The sequence below is a fragment of the Magnolia sinica genome, chromosome 1 (genome assembly GCF_029962835.1).
Source record: "Magnolia sinica isolate HGM2019 chromosome 1, MsV1, whole genome shotgun sequence".
NCBI classification, from domain to species: domain Eukaryota; kingdom Viridiplantae; phylum Streptophyta; class Magnoliopsida; order Magnoliales; family Magnoliaceae; genus Magnolia; species Magnolia sinica.
Genome location: NC_080573.1, coordinates 37,708,211 through 37,722,264, shown reverse-complemented (window position 1 = coordinate 37,722,264; position 14,054 = coordinate 37,708,211). Strand labels below are relative to the sequence as shown.

General features: G+C 34.8%; 2 long non-coding RNA genes across 2 annotated transcripts; both read left to right on the top strand.

Moving 5' to 3' along the window:
* Positions 1-1,757: 1,757 nt before the first annotated feature.
* LOC131246100 (uncharacterized) lies at positions 1,758-4,028 on the top strand. Its single transcript, XR_009171164.1, has 3 exons — positions 1,758-2,087; positions 2,219-2,308; positions 3,696-4,028. It is a non-coding gene; the product is annotated as an uncharacterized LOC131246100 (long non-coding RNA).
* A 6,161-nt stretch (positions 4,029-10,189) lies between these two features.
* LOC131246105 (uncharacterized) lies at positions 10,190-10,858 on the top strand. The gene is made up of 2 exons (XR_009171170.1): positions 10,190-10,461; positions 10,567-10,858. It is a non-coding gene; the product is annotated as an uncharacterized LOC131246105 (long non-coding RNA).
* Positions 10,859-14,054: the final 3,196 nt, after the last annotated feature.

Here is a 14,054-nt window from a genome sequence, read left to right as displayed (position 1 = left end):
TGTAAGTGGGTGTTATGTAACCGTAGAGGCCTACCATGATATATTTTTGTAAATTCACGTTGTCCATATGTTTTACCGTCTTATTTTAGGAAGTGATCCCAAAAATTGTGAAGTTCTAAATCACAAGTGAGCCATACTAATAGAAATAATGACAAATAACTGAGCCAAATTGATGTATTATATATATATATATATATCATTCGTGTTCCTAAAATTCGTTATATCTAGACAAACTAATTATACCCATTTGAAAAGTGTTTTGGATGGATCTACTTCGTTTCATGTTAGATTGGACCCAAACATATATCCTAATTAGCACATTCCAAACATATATGACCATTGAAATCAACTTTAGTAATAGCCTGATCAGAGAATTTGATCAATCCTATCATTATAAGTTATTCTTGTAATTACATTTCTATTATATTTGACTATAATATCAGTTTTTCAACATCTCAGTTTTTTTTTTTTTTTAATTTTTTAATTTTTTTTAATCTCAATTCTTTTCAAAATCTCAAAATTTCTCAAACATTGTTATTTTTTTTTCAAAGTTTATAACTTTGTTTTTTAAAATCACAATTTTTTAAAACTTTTCAAAAAAGAAATTTTCAAAGTCTCACCTTTTTATATCAAAATTTTTAAAAATCTCAAATTTTGTCAAACATTTGAGCCTTTTTCTTTTTTCAAAATCACAATTTTTTAAAACTTATCAAGTTTATTTTTCAAAATGTTAAATTTTTATCAAAACCTTAGTGTTTTTTAAATCTCATTTTTTAATCATTATAAAAAAAATGTCACTAAATTTTCCTTTTCAAAATGTCAATTTTTCTGTCAAAATATCCATTTTTTAATCTCTTTTTCAAAATTTTTAATAAAATATCATTTTTGTTATCAAAATTTTCAATTTTGTTTTCACAATACAAAAAAGAAAGAAATATATAATAATAATAATAATATAAAATCTATATATATATATATATATATATATATATATATATATATATATATATATATATATATATATATATATATATATATATATATATTATTATTTTTTTTCACTTCATCCCCGTGGTAATGACCTTGTAAATAAATTTCAAGATGCAATTTTTTCTTTTTTAAAAGCACCATTTTTCTTCAACTTTTCAATTTACTTTTTCAAAATGATAATTTTTTGTCAAAATCTCGGTGTTTTTTTTAAATCAATATTTTTTTTTCAAAATCTTAAAATCTTTTAAACATTTTCAAATATATATATATATATATATATATATATATATATATATATATATATATATATATATATATATATATATATATATTCCAAAATCCTTATTCTAACTATTTGAGACAGAGAAAATGTCGATTTTTTAATCTCATTTTAATCCTGTCACAATACAACTTAATTTTCTTTGGAGCCTTTTTTTCTGTGAGGTGCAAAATCATGATTTTGATGTAGTGACATTTTGGTCTAGAATCTAATATGTAATCTTAGGTAGTGATTAATGCCATTAAATGTTGGCAGAGTAGCGCGTTCCTTAAAGGTCACTTTGGAAAAGGGGTCTACATCTCAGGTGGGCCTCACCATGGTCACTACAACAAAATAGGGCTTAGCCGACTGATGGGCTTACCCTTTGCCCTTAGCTCATTTTAATGGCTGCGGGTGAAGGGTCCCTTTCTATTAAAAAAAAAACATAAAGCCTATCTATTTGCACTGTATCTCCCTCTCTCTGTCTCTCCCTCTCCCTCTCCACTGCCTCTCGCTCTCCCTATCGCACGCTCTCCTTCTCCCTCTCTCTCTCTCCCTCTCCCTCTCACTCTCACGTGCTCTCCCTCTCCATCTCCCTCCTTCTCTCTGCCTCTCCGGCCCTCTCCCTCTTGCGCGCTCTCCCTCTCCCTCTGCCTCTCCCTCTTCCTCTCCCTCTCCGCTCTCTCTCCTCTTACTCTTTGAAGTTTTAAGTGTTCCTTCATCTCCACGGCGGAGATCGGAGGAGTTGGTAAAAAACAAAAAAAAAAAAAAAAACACTAGCTCTCTTTCACTCGCTTTCTGTGAGATCTCGATCTTCCTTCGATTCTATCATAAGCAGGTGATTTTCCCATCTCTGCCCTAATTTTTCTGTTTTCTGTACTGGATCTTCTGTAGATGCATTTTCTTGCTGTGATTTCCAACTTGAGGCTATTTTCTGTGCACTGAGGGTTTCTGTATTTGATTTTGCAGAATTAAAAACTGGAAACGTGAATATATACAGCAGTTCCTGAGAGAGAAGGTGAAGCCTGGTGCATCAGCAAGCTAAGATTTGAATCTCAGGTTCCGTTTCTCCTCTCTTAATTGCTATATAGGATTCTCTATCCTATTTGATTTAGTTTCAATAATTAGGTTTACTCAAAATTTCAAATTTGCAATTATGATGTTGGGGTGTAGCATCTTAGCTTTCCTTTTCATTATGGAATATAATTGCACAGGTTTTCTACTTGGGATGATGCCACTCTTGCTTCAAACCGCTGTGATTTCTCTAAGGTCATTAATGTCTTTTCCTGTTTCCTACTTCGTTTGGAACTCTCCTGCTTGCTGCTTTTGGTAGGCTAAAGATGTAGAAACTAGCCAAAGAAAGATGAGTACCATGTTCTTTAGGAAAAAAAAATGAATTGTAGTTTAGAGGTTTGATGTCTCTACAGTTTCTAAGAAATAGTGGGAATTCTCAATCTCTCTCAATGTGAAGATCAAGGATTTGAATTTATGATGTTTCATTGGCTCCTCCTAAAGATTTCATTTCAATTGGAATTTGATTATTCATGATGTATGATGCTGCCTGTTAAGCATCCATGGCCGAATGGCTATAATTCGCAAATTCATAGATTCAATTCCTGTATGATTCACAACCCCATGCAAACACTTCAAGCTTTTATTTGTGGAGCCCTCAAGTTCTTGAGTTTCATCACATGTTAACCTCGCAGGGCTGTCAAACACCATTTGGTTAAAGTTGCACAAGGGACTTGAAATTTCAGTTGGAGATTTTGCTGTCATCCATGGGATGTTGAAACGAGCATGATAAAAAATTGATCTTGTCCTTTGCCTTTTATATATATATATATATATATATATATATATATATATATATATATATATATATGATCTGCAGTTATTCATTTATATAATTGGAAGCACACTATCCAAACATAGTACAAAATATTGGCTGTTATGGTAATTGAGTGATCAAATATCCACCAGTTTGTGATGTTCCTCTTATGGTAGATACAGACAATAGCAGTGTTTGATAGTCTTGGTATCATTATAACTGTATGGTAATTGAGTGATCAAATGAGAATTCTTCTCTAAAAATTGAAATTTTTTTAAGGCATGGAACTCAACAGAAATTAAACAAGAATTCTAAAAACTCAACAAAAATGTTTCAAAGAGAAAAGGCCATTGACAAAATGGAAATGACTCTTACCAAGTGTTTGCCTCACCGTCATCTCATGCACATGCTAGTTCCTCCTTACTAAGATAATCCGAAGTCCTTTGATGAACGAACTCCTTCATCCCATGTCCATTATAGGTAATGCACCCTGATGTTTGTAAACATTTCAACGACAGTAACAAGTCACACAGTTTTTTCTTTTCTTTTCTTTTCTTTTCTTTTCTTTTAAGAGAACAACTGTGAAACAAATTTGACATGGTTGTTGCTGCCAAACAGGGATATGAGGTGCTGGACAGAGTTCCATGAAAAATCCAAATCGGCAAAAAGTTTTTGAATAGGTAAGCTGGGCTTGAATCAGAGACCGAATACCTCTCCACAGTCCACACAAACATTTAAATGCAGCACAAATGCATATGGGGACATCATAGCTGTACAAAAAGGTAAGAGCATCAGGCTGATCCATTCATTAGATGGGCCACACATGTAAGATTGCTGATTATTTTAAACAGATAATTGTTTTTGTGCGTGTGGCTACCAGATGAATGAACCTACCTAACTTTTATCCCAGGTGATCTTCACAAATGGATCCAACCTGATTCACAGCTCAAATCTCGAGTTTGTCCTTACAGGCATTTGCATGTATTTATCTTTTAATTATTCCTCTACTTATTTATGTTTATTTGTTGATTGTGCTAAGCTTATATTATAAATCAATAAAATCAGTATTTTAGCCTTTTATTTTAATATTTTTTATCCATGATTATACATGATTACACTATTTGAAGGCCATCAATTGAGGGTTAGGATTGTCATACACCCCTCACATTTATCTTCTTTTTAAAAAAAAATCTTTTCTTCTTTATGAGAATTCACAAAAATCAATAGTATCAGCAAGAGAAAAGAAAACATAGAAAATGAAATTACTAATTCCAGCCCAATCCAATGAGAGAGAGAGAGAGAAAGAAATGGATTTTTTTATTTTTTATTTTAAAACAAATGGAAAGGCATCAATTTCTAAGAATTGGGAAAAAAACTAAAACTATATATATATAAAATCATTTCTAAGAATCCAATTAAATAATCAAACACAACCCACAAGAAGGGGATATTCAAGAAAAGCACCAATCAAGGCAAACAAATGGAAAAGGGAAAAATGAAGGGAGAAAAAACACCAAAAAAGAATCCAATAAAATAACCAAGCATACACACACAAAAGATATACAAGGAAGCTATCAACAACATGAAGCTTCAAATTAACAACCATAAAAGAAAAACGAAAAGCAAAAGAAACGGAAATTTAAAGAGGGAAAAAAAATCCAAACAGTAGAAAAATGAGAACCACAGGAATCAATCAGCTCAAAATACAAGTACCCATATACAAACTCTAGTCAATATATACAATATATGTACACATACACATACATACCAAAAGTAAAAACAACAAAATTGGCTGAAGAATGGAGTTTATAGTTACATATATGTACCCATCATATATACATAAATGTGAAAGCAATGCAGGAAACAGGGTCTTGTCAAGAATGGTGTATTATAACCCATACGTATGCATACACATCACACATACATACATACATGTCAAAAACAAAAATAGGAAACTGGGTTTGGTGAATAATGATGTTTTACACATACATACATGTACATATCACTCATAGTTACATGTCCAAAGCAAAACAGGAAACTAGTTTTGTGTAGAATAGTGTTTTACTCATACATATATGTACACATCATGTATATATATTCCAAAGGAAAAACAGGAAACTGGGTTCTGTGAAGAATGGTGTTTTACACATACATACATGTACACATTGTACATACATATGTCAATTCCTTTTAACAATCTTAAATGCCTTTAAATTATAATTATTAAATATTGAAAGGAGGGTTTTGCTAAAGGTTGGAGAGGGGTCAAAGTTTTGGTTGCAGCAATTTTTCATAACATTCATGTTTTATTGTCATTAGTTATCTGACCCAATGCCTGATTCCTACTTGCTGTAGCTTGGTGGTCATTGGTTGGATCCTTGTCGTGGTCATGTTTGTCTTGTGTGGTGTATTTCTTCTTCTCCACAAGTGAGTGATATTGGGTTATGCTAATTATCTATAGACAATCTTAGCATTTACAGTTTATTCAGAGTTGTTATATATGAGAATGAAGTTGCTAATCTTGATAACCATATGATGTATGCTTTGTATGTTTATTGAGTTGACTTATATTGCAAGGTCGTATCAAAATTTTTGCAAATCCAGTGCTCATGTGAGTCACAATAGGAAAATACAAATTTGGGCAGTATGCTTTATATGTATTACATTTTTTTTCTTAAATTATTATTGTGACTTGTTAGTTTATAATTGTGACTTGTGATTGTGATTTGTAAGTTAGATAATTAGTTACCCATTTGAGGATTTCTATGTGGTCATACATAGATATGGTGTGTTTTTATGCTAAGGAACTATACAGTATCCATATTAATGTAATTGTTTTAACAGATTCACAAAGTGCGATAAAAAAGAGAGGCCACACACGATGCCTTGAAGTTTGGAAGATGCGTGAAGGACAACATATTCATATTCCCATCAACACTAAAGGACAACCCATTGGTGACAATGTTAACAAGTTGACAAACTTCCTAGGGACTATAGCAAGCAATGGGGAATATGCACCCCTTACATTTACTGATTGGAGGGCAATGCCAAATGAGAAGAGGGATGATATGTTGGGACTTGTTATGGTAATGGTGACAATGCTTTCTTTTTTCATTAATTATTTCATTTTTTGTTCATTATGTGATTGTCTGGTTTTAACATGTGATGCAGTCCAAGTTTGAGTTTGATGCGGATGCAAAGAAGTAGGTGTTACAATCAATTGGTAGAAAATTGAAGGATTGGAAAGGTGAACTGAAAATCGACATGGCTGAGTCCGCACTTATGGGTTAGGCCCCACTCCGACTGATTTGTGGGGAAGAACACGTAGCCAACAAAGGATTGCCTCCGCTGCTCAGAGTAGAAATGAAGAATATGAGGGATTGCAGATTGAAGTATCATCCATAAAATCGGAAGTTTTATCCCTAAAATCGAAAGTTTCATCCCTAAAATTGGAATTTTCATCTTTTAAAGAATTCGTGGTGCAACTGATATCCTCTAGGACTAATCTGAAATCCACAGTATTAGATAATTCAGCTAATCTCAACCCAAACCAACCGGCCTCATCATCAAGCCAAGTAATTATATGATATATATGCATATATTTACATGTGTATTATGCCCTATATTATATAGAGTTTAGTAGGTATATGATGATTGACATTGACTTATCATTTGTATGGACACTTAGTGAAAAAAGGAAAGACTACGACTTGCAGTAGTACCGGGGTAAATTTTCACACAAATCGAATAGTTCTTTTATTATGTTTTGAGATTATTGTGTTCTTAATTAGATGTGGTATACAAATGATGCAATGTATTGTGTTAAATAGTAAATTTTATTTATAGGACGTAATCGAAGTTCTTCTTACTAGTATCCGTGAGGTTACTGTTGCTAGAGGAATTGTCTTGAGTAAGGATCTGCTCACAAAAGTAGGCGGGTTCCCACTTAGAAATGGTTTTTGGGAAGTATTATATTCAGGTGGCAATTGTACGTGAAGAGACTTTGATGAGACCCTATGGATGATACAGAACAATTGGGGATGCGGTTGGAACAAGTATTTGTTGGCCTGATTGTTGTTGTTTGGTAAGATTTTTTTTTTTTCATATACAATAAAACTTATATAAGATTGTAAATATTAACTAATTTCTTTTTGTTATTTTGTTTTGTATGTTGTGACAGCTATGGATTGAGCTAATTGGAGGGATCTCTCTCTCTCTCTCTCTCTCTCTCTCTCTCTCTCTCTCTTGTTATTTCTAAAAACAAAATTAATTGATTAGAGAAGCTATGATGTTTTTAGAGAAGCTATGCCATTTTTATTTTCCATATACACACATACGTAACACACGCACACACATCAATTGCCTGATGGTACTGATAATAGCTTACCTGATTAGCAGACCCATAATTTTCTCCACTTTATTTTTAGAAAGTAGCTCATGTGATGCCAGAAACCACAATAAAAAATGCTAAAAAGATATCAGCTGCAAAAATCTCATAAGAGCTCTCGGTTTCTGACATTTTTCGGCTCATGCTTAAATGATCATGTATTGCCTTTTTTGTATATACAGGTACTCATAAGGAATCTGCTAAGAATCCTAAAAATACAACTCTTTACATATTTGTAGTGGGATTCCATTGCTATGTTCTTGAATTATTTAGTAGTTTTGCTTGACTAATCTACAAAGATTTATGTTGTGATTTGTTTCAGCTTTTCATCTTCTTATATGTAACAGAAGGTACACATATTTCTATCATGATTTGTTTTGATTTTTTCTTTGCTTATGCGTAAAATGTTCTATCTTAAATATTAAGAACTATGTAGTGGCTTGATCCGAATCTGCCAAACATTGGGTATGTAGGCAGCCATTCATACTAGACCATATCAGTGCAGCCACAATTTTTTTTTCCTCCCTTCTTGTAGTGTAGATGCATTTTCATCAGGACTACTTGACGGTAAGAGAGGTGGATGTAAGTTCTCGAAACCTTAAATTAATCTTGAACATTTATATCTTTATCGCTTCATTTATATGTTGTCGCAAGGGTCAACTTCTGTCGTAAGGCTCAACATATAACTAGGATGCCCTCCATCTACATGGTGGAGACAACTTATGTATGGTTTGGATTTCATAGTTGACAAGGTGTATATGACCCCTTGTAGGACTGCATGTGGGCTTAGAAAAGTGCCTGTTTATTGTTATTAGTGGAGAAGACATTTTACTTTGGGTCTAGCCTGGACTTTCTTGTTGACAGCGCAATTAATGTTGTCAACTCAGCCACTAGTATGCCAGTGCAGCTGCCACGGTCTTGTGGATGGTATGGTTGTGAGATTAGAACTGCTTATAAAGGATGAAGCAAACGGCATGATCATGATCTGCAAAGTTTGGGAACTATACGCAGATTGCCAAGTTCGTGTCAATTCATTTAAAAACAACTTAAAATGAGCTACCAAGGTTCATTAATTTATTGGCCTGAAATTTTCCGTTAAATCTGCCTTTTTTGGACTTTCCAGGAATGGAAATTAAGTTGATATATTACCACTGTAGAACTACTGATGCTAATGCATGCTGGTGAGGATTAAATATTGCTGATTTAGTTGCATATGTGCAACAAACACCCATCATCAAATATGGAAGCACAAGAAGAGTGCATTTGGAGAACATATTAGTCTTTAAAAAATGTGAAACACTCATCATCAAATATGGAAGCATAGGAAGAGTGCATTTGGAGAACATATTAGTCTTTAAAAAATGCGTTGTCCAATTCATTAGAAAACCAAGTCATTCGCTTGTTGCATGCAAGAAGATGACGAAAGCTTCTTCTCAGAATGATAGAGCCAGAATGGCTGTCCTGCTCTCCTCTTTTAAATAAACCTGAAATGCTAGCTGGAATAAATCTGTGAAGTTGTTGATAGCTCTACAAGGCTCTTACCAAACATTCTTTTTGAAGCCATCTCTGTTACAACTAGCTTCATTGGCTCCTTATTATAGTGTCTGCCATGAAACCAAAATGCATACCTGGTTAGACCCAATTTTTTTCTTTTTTTCTTTTTTTTAGGCCTGATTTCTAGTGAATACTTTTGTAATTGGCTTGTTGATTTTACTCACCCTATGTGATTGATTATTACATAGCAGTTGTGGGAGTTTTGTGCTCACATTGCCAGTCCTAGGCCCCGATAAAGGAGAAGGGTTACATCAGGTTGGCAACCAACGTGAAACTTTTTCCACAACTTTATCATTGATTTGGTAGTGGCACTATATTCAAATGATCGTACTGTTGTTTAATTTGTTGCTATGGGAATTATCAGCAACTGAAATTTCTCTTGAGAGTGTGGTCTCTTTACAGATTGAATCTTGACATTTTCTTGTTCTAGGTGCCATTTACCAAATTTATATATTGGAATGGAATACATGCAGACATAGTTTTAAACTTGCTGGACAGGTGAAATTCATGCTTCTTGACATCATGCAGCTGTGATTTTATAATGGTAACAGATTCATAAATTTGTTTAGTTAATTCACTATTCACTTATTTTGTGGATTATGGTCCTTGTACAAGTTGATGTGGACAAGTTAATGTGGAAGGGAGATGCATAAAGGCCCTAACATATGTGTTAAAATCTTTAGTACACAATGAGTTGCCGATAATTCCCACAACAAGGAAACACCTAGGTAGAGAAGCAAAGAAAAACCACCAGCATCTAGATCTAAAAGACTCTAGTTGTGGTTAGATATTTTAGCCCCCACAATTAGGTTTTGAGGTTCTTATATTCAAAGGAAGTGGGGGAATCTCTTTTAAATTAAGGTTAGGGTTATATTAGGAAAGTGAAAATGCGGCAGCTGCTTAAGGGCCAACTCTGATTTCACCCGGAATTGCCAACCAATGGCTCTGTTTTCACCGACGAAAGCCAACATAGGCTTACGTTTTACCCACAAGAAACCTCTCCACTCTAGTTTTTTCTTGTACCCTAGTGGTCCTTTTGACTATTAATAGTTCACTACTTGGGAAATAATTCAAATCATAAATGAATGTTCCCTCTTCTTCTTTTTTTTTCCTACTGCCATTTATTTTGTATATTCATGCCTATTTCTTATTTTGGAGCTAATTTGTTCCATCTCCATTCAATAAATGGTTGTCATGGCTTTTCGTGGAATGCATGTGTCATATCATTATTAAGGATTGTCCTACCTATTTGGCGTTGGCTATTGAATGCGTCTGTTTCTTTGTGCTTGTGGTGGTGAGCATCTTCTTTGTTGCATCTCATATATGACGAGTGAACTGTGACATTCTGTTTGAAGCTCAACTTTAGGGACTATTCAGGACCACCTATAAATATTCAACATTGAGACGAAGGTAAAAATGAAATCACATCAGATGCCTGAGCAGGTGATAATGTCATCCACTTTAAACTTTATTAGCTCACTTTTCTATTTGTTTCATAGGTTGTTTTGTTTCTCAATTAGTTTCCATGCTATATTGTTATATTCACAGGTTGTGTTTTGGAAGTGGATTACGCCAAAGATGTTGGGGCTGGTCACACAAACATCAGTATATCATTGGTCAATAGAAGGTAATATTGCATTTTTCTTTTCGTACAAGGGTTCTTTTGAACTACATTCAATTTCTCGCTTTTCTTTTTTGATAGATCAATTTATATTTCAGTTAGGAACTTCCATTACATTGTTGAATTGCTGGCTTTAAAATTTACAAAACTTATTTGTAGGTGATTCAGAGTGTATAAAGATTTGTTTCAGATATTTTGATATGTAACCATGTGCTAATATTTGTTATAAGTTCTGTACTTTAATTCACAGAAACTATTCAATTAAGGTTTGATTTATTTCACTATAGGCATTGTCTGCCTATAATATGTTAGTTAAAAACTAAAATAGGAAGCAATTTCTTTACAGTATATGCCTAGGAGGGATTCCATGAATTTTATTTATTGCCTATCATATACCTAGAATAACTAAGAGTTTCCCTATATCTTATTGGGGTAAGCTGATATGGATTCAACACTACTGTATCAGCTGATGTGAAACTAATTTTCTGAACCCCACTCAGCAGGCTATGCATCTATCGTGGTACGGTGCCAATGGCTATGGTCGTACTATGGGGCTAGTAATATTTAGCTATGGATTTTATCCGTAACTTTTGACCAATTTTGCAACAAAAACTGATGATTTAGTGGTGTCCAGTACAACTGTCAGTAAAGGTCCTGGCCGCCGGTAAAGCCTTTACCGACTGAGGCTTTACTGACTGTTAGATAATTGCAGGCAAAGGCTTTGCCGGCAGTTTTCTGAGCATTTGCCGGCGGTTTTGACCGCCGGTAAAGGCCAGTTTTCTTGTAGAATGTTGAATCCACGCCAACCATTAGGTGTGTCACCCCACCTTACACTCAAGGCCTAGACGTCAACCACATTAGTGATTCAGGTTGACCACGCCATTGGAAATAATGTTAGTGAAAAGTTCACCATTCAAACTTTTTACCATTGTGTAGCCCACTTGGATTATGGATGGACTTGAATTTTCGGCCTTAGGCTACATTTTAGTGTGACATTTAATGGTTGAAGTGGATTTCATATAGTCATCACAGTGAACCCTCCAAAAATCAATGGTGGACATCTCTTCCAACTATTTCCCTTGAAGTGGCACACCTGAATCACAGGTTAGCTTAAGCTTTTGGCTATATACGCCCCACGTGGTATTGCACATCTAATGGTCATAGTGGATCTCAATTTCACATCACAGTGGGCCCTGATTAAAAATAAATGAGAGCTTTTGTTAAAATTTCTTTTTGTTAATTGGAGGGTCTCAACTCCATTGGGCTGGACTAAGTTTAATGTTCAGTCAAAAGATAACATATAAACGTTTATGTGCATATAAACTCCAACCCATCTAATAGGTTAACCTATCATGAGTATCACTTTTTAGAAAACTCTCTAAAGAAATTGTGAGTATACACATCAGTGGGTTGTACACAATTTGGATGACTTTAATGGTTTGGACTTCACATCTTAACTATTTCCAATCACGTGGCCCACCCAAGTGTTGATTCAGCCTGAGTTTTAACGTCCTGTCCAAACAAAAGGTGGCACAAATGATGGACGGGGTGGATCTATTCCATATGAAATCTTGCCTTCCAAGTCAACAAAAATAATGCCACTTATCTGTAGGAAAGCCATGCAAATTAAACATTATACGGAGATATTTCGAATGGGAGACAAGGACGTAGAATACACTGGGCACACACCCGTAAAGACTTTGACCATGTATGTCATGATTAGAGCTGAGCATCGGACCGAGTTGGATCAGATTTGGTCCAACTCGACTCTGTTCGAGATTTGCAGGGACTGACCCAAACCCAAGCCGATCCGAGGCCGAGTACAGGTCATCTAACCCGAATAGATCCGAACTCCTGCTAACCTGAATCGATCCGAGTCCGACTCAGTCAGGAAAACCGAGTCGGATCGGATTGGGTAAGACTCATTTCGTTCGTTTCTTTCAACCATGTGGAAATCATTATTCTCAGTCTCCTATGGTGCGATTTACTTGATTATTAAATATACTTAAAATTTAGTATCAACCCTTAAAATGATCTGAAAAAACTAATGGACGGTGTGGATAAACTAAAAAGTTCAAGATGGGCCCCACATAGATAAAAATGTACAATCGTATAGCTTGCTAAAGAAGCTTTAAACCCTTACATAGCTTCTCCAGGAAGCTTTATAAAGAAATCGGATTGCGTACTACTCAGTACGCTAAGAGCATACTGAGTAAACTCTGTTGGGCCTACCGTGAATTCATTTGGTTTATCCACGCCAACCATCCATTTTTTCAGATCATTTTAGGGGTTAAGCCCAAAATCGAATCATATCTAAAGCTCAAATGGCCCATACCATAGGAAATAGTGGAAGTATTGATTTCCACCATTGAAACCTTTCCAAGGACTCCAGTGATGTTTATTTGTCATCCAACCCGTTAGTAAGATCAAAAAGACATGGATTAAGTGAAAAAAATAAAAAAAGCATCGGCTTGATCTAAAACTTCTATGGCCATCAAGAACTTTTCAACAGTAGATGTTAAATTCATACTGTTTCCAATGGTGTGGTCCACTTGATCTTTGAATATGCTTTGTTTTTGGGCTAACCACTTAAAATTAACTAATAAAATGGATGGACAGAGTGGATAAAATGCATAAATGACGGTGGGCCCCACAGAGTTTACTCACGTACTGAGTTACTCAGCAAGCAATCCGCTACCCTATATAAAAGTACAGCCTGGCTAGCCTATAGCTAGCACAGCTGTATTACAGCTACTATAGTACGTGTCGTGCGAAGACAGCACGGACGCTCCTCGAGCTCCGAGTTGTGAGAACGGTTCAAAGGAGATCAAAGTTACATGGGCCCCACAGTGATGTATTTATTATATCTACACCGTTCATCTATTTTTAGAGATCATTTTAGAGCATTATCCGAAAAATAAATCATATCCAACGATCATCCGGACCACACCATATATAGTGGCAGAGATAATGATTTTCACCGTTAAAAAATTTGTAGGCCCACCATAACGTTTATTTTACATCCAACCTGTTCATAAGGTCACAAGTACTTGATTGAAATGGAAAAATAAATCGTATAAGGCCACATGTACTTGAATGAAGAGGAAAAACAAATTTTATATTGATCTAAAACTTCGGTGGCCCTGAAAAGGGTTTCAATGGTAGACGTTCAATCTCTCATTAGTTTTTGCAGTGTAGTCCAGTTGATGGTTAGATCTATCTTATTTTTTGTCTCAAGCATTAAAATGAGCTCACCAAAGGGATGGATGGTTTGGATATAAAACATACCTCGTGATCAGACCCACAAAAACCGCTTCATACACCATTTTTCGATCGAGCTGCGACTCTCTTTCTCCTTCCCTCTTTCTCTCTTCCATATATACCTTTAGATCATTTCTTAATATATCTCTCCAAC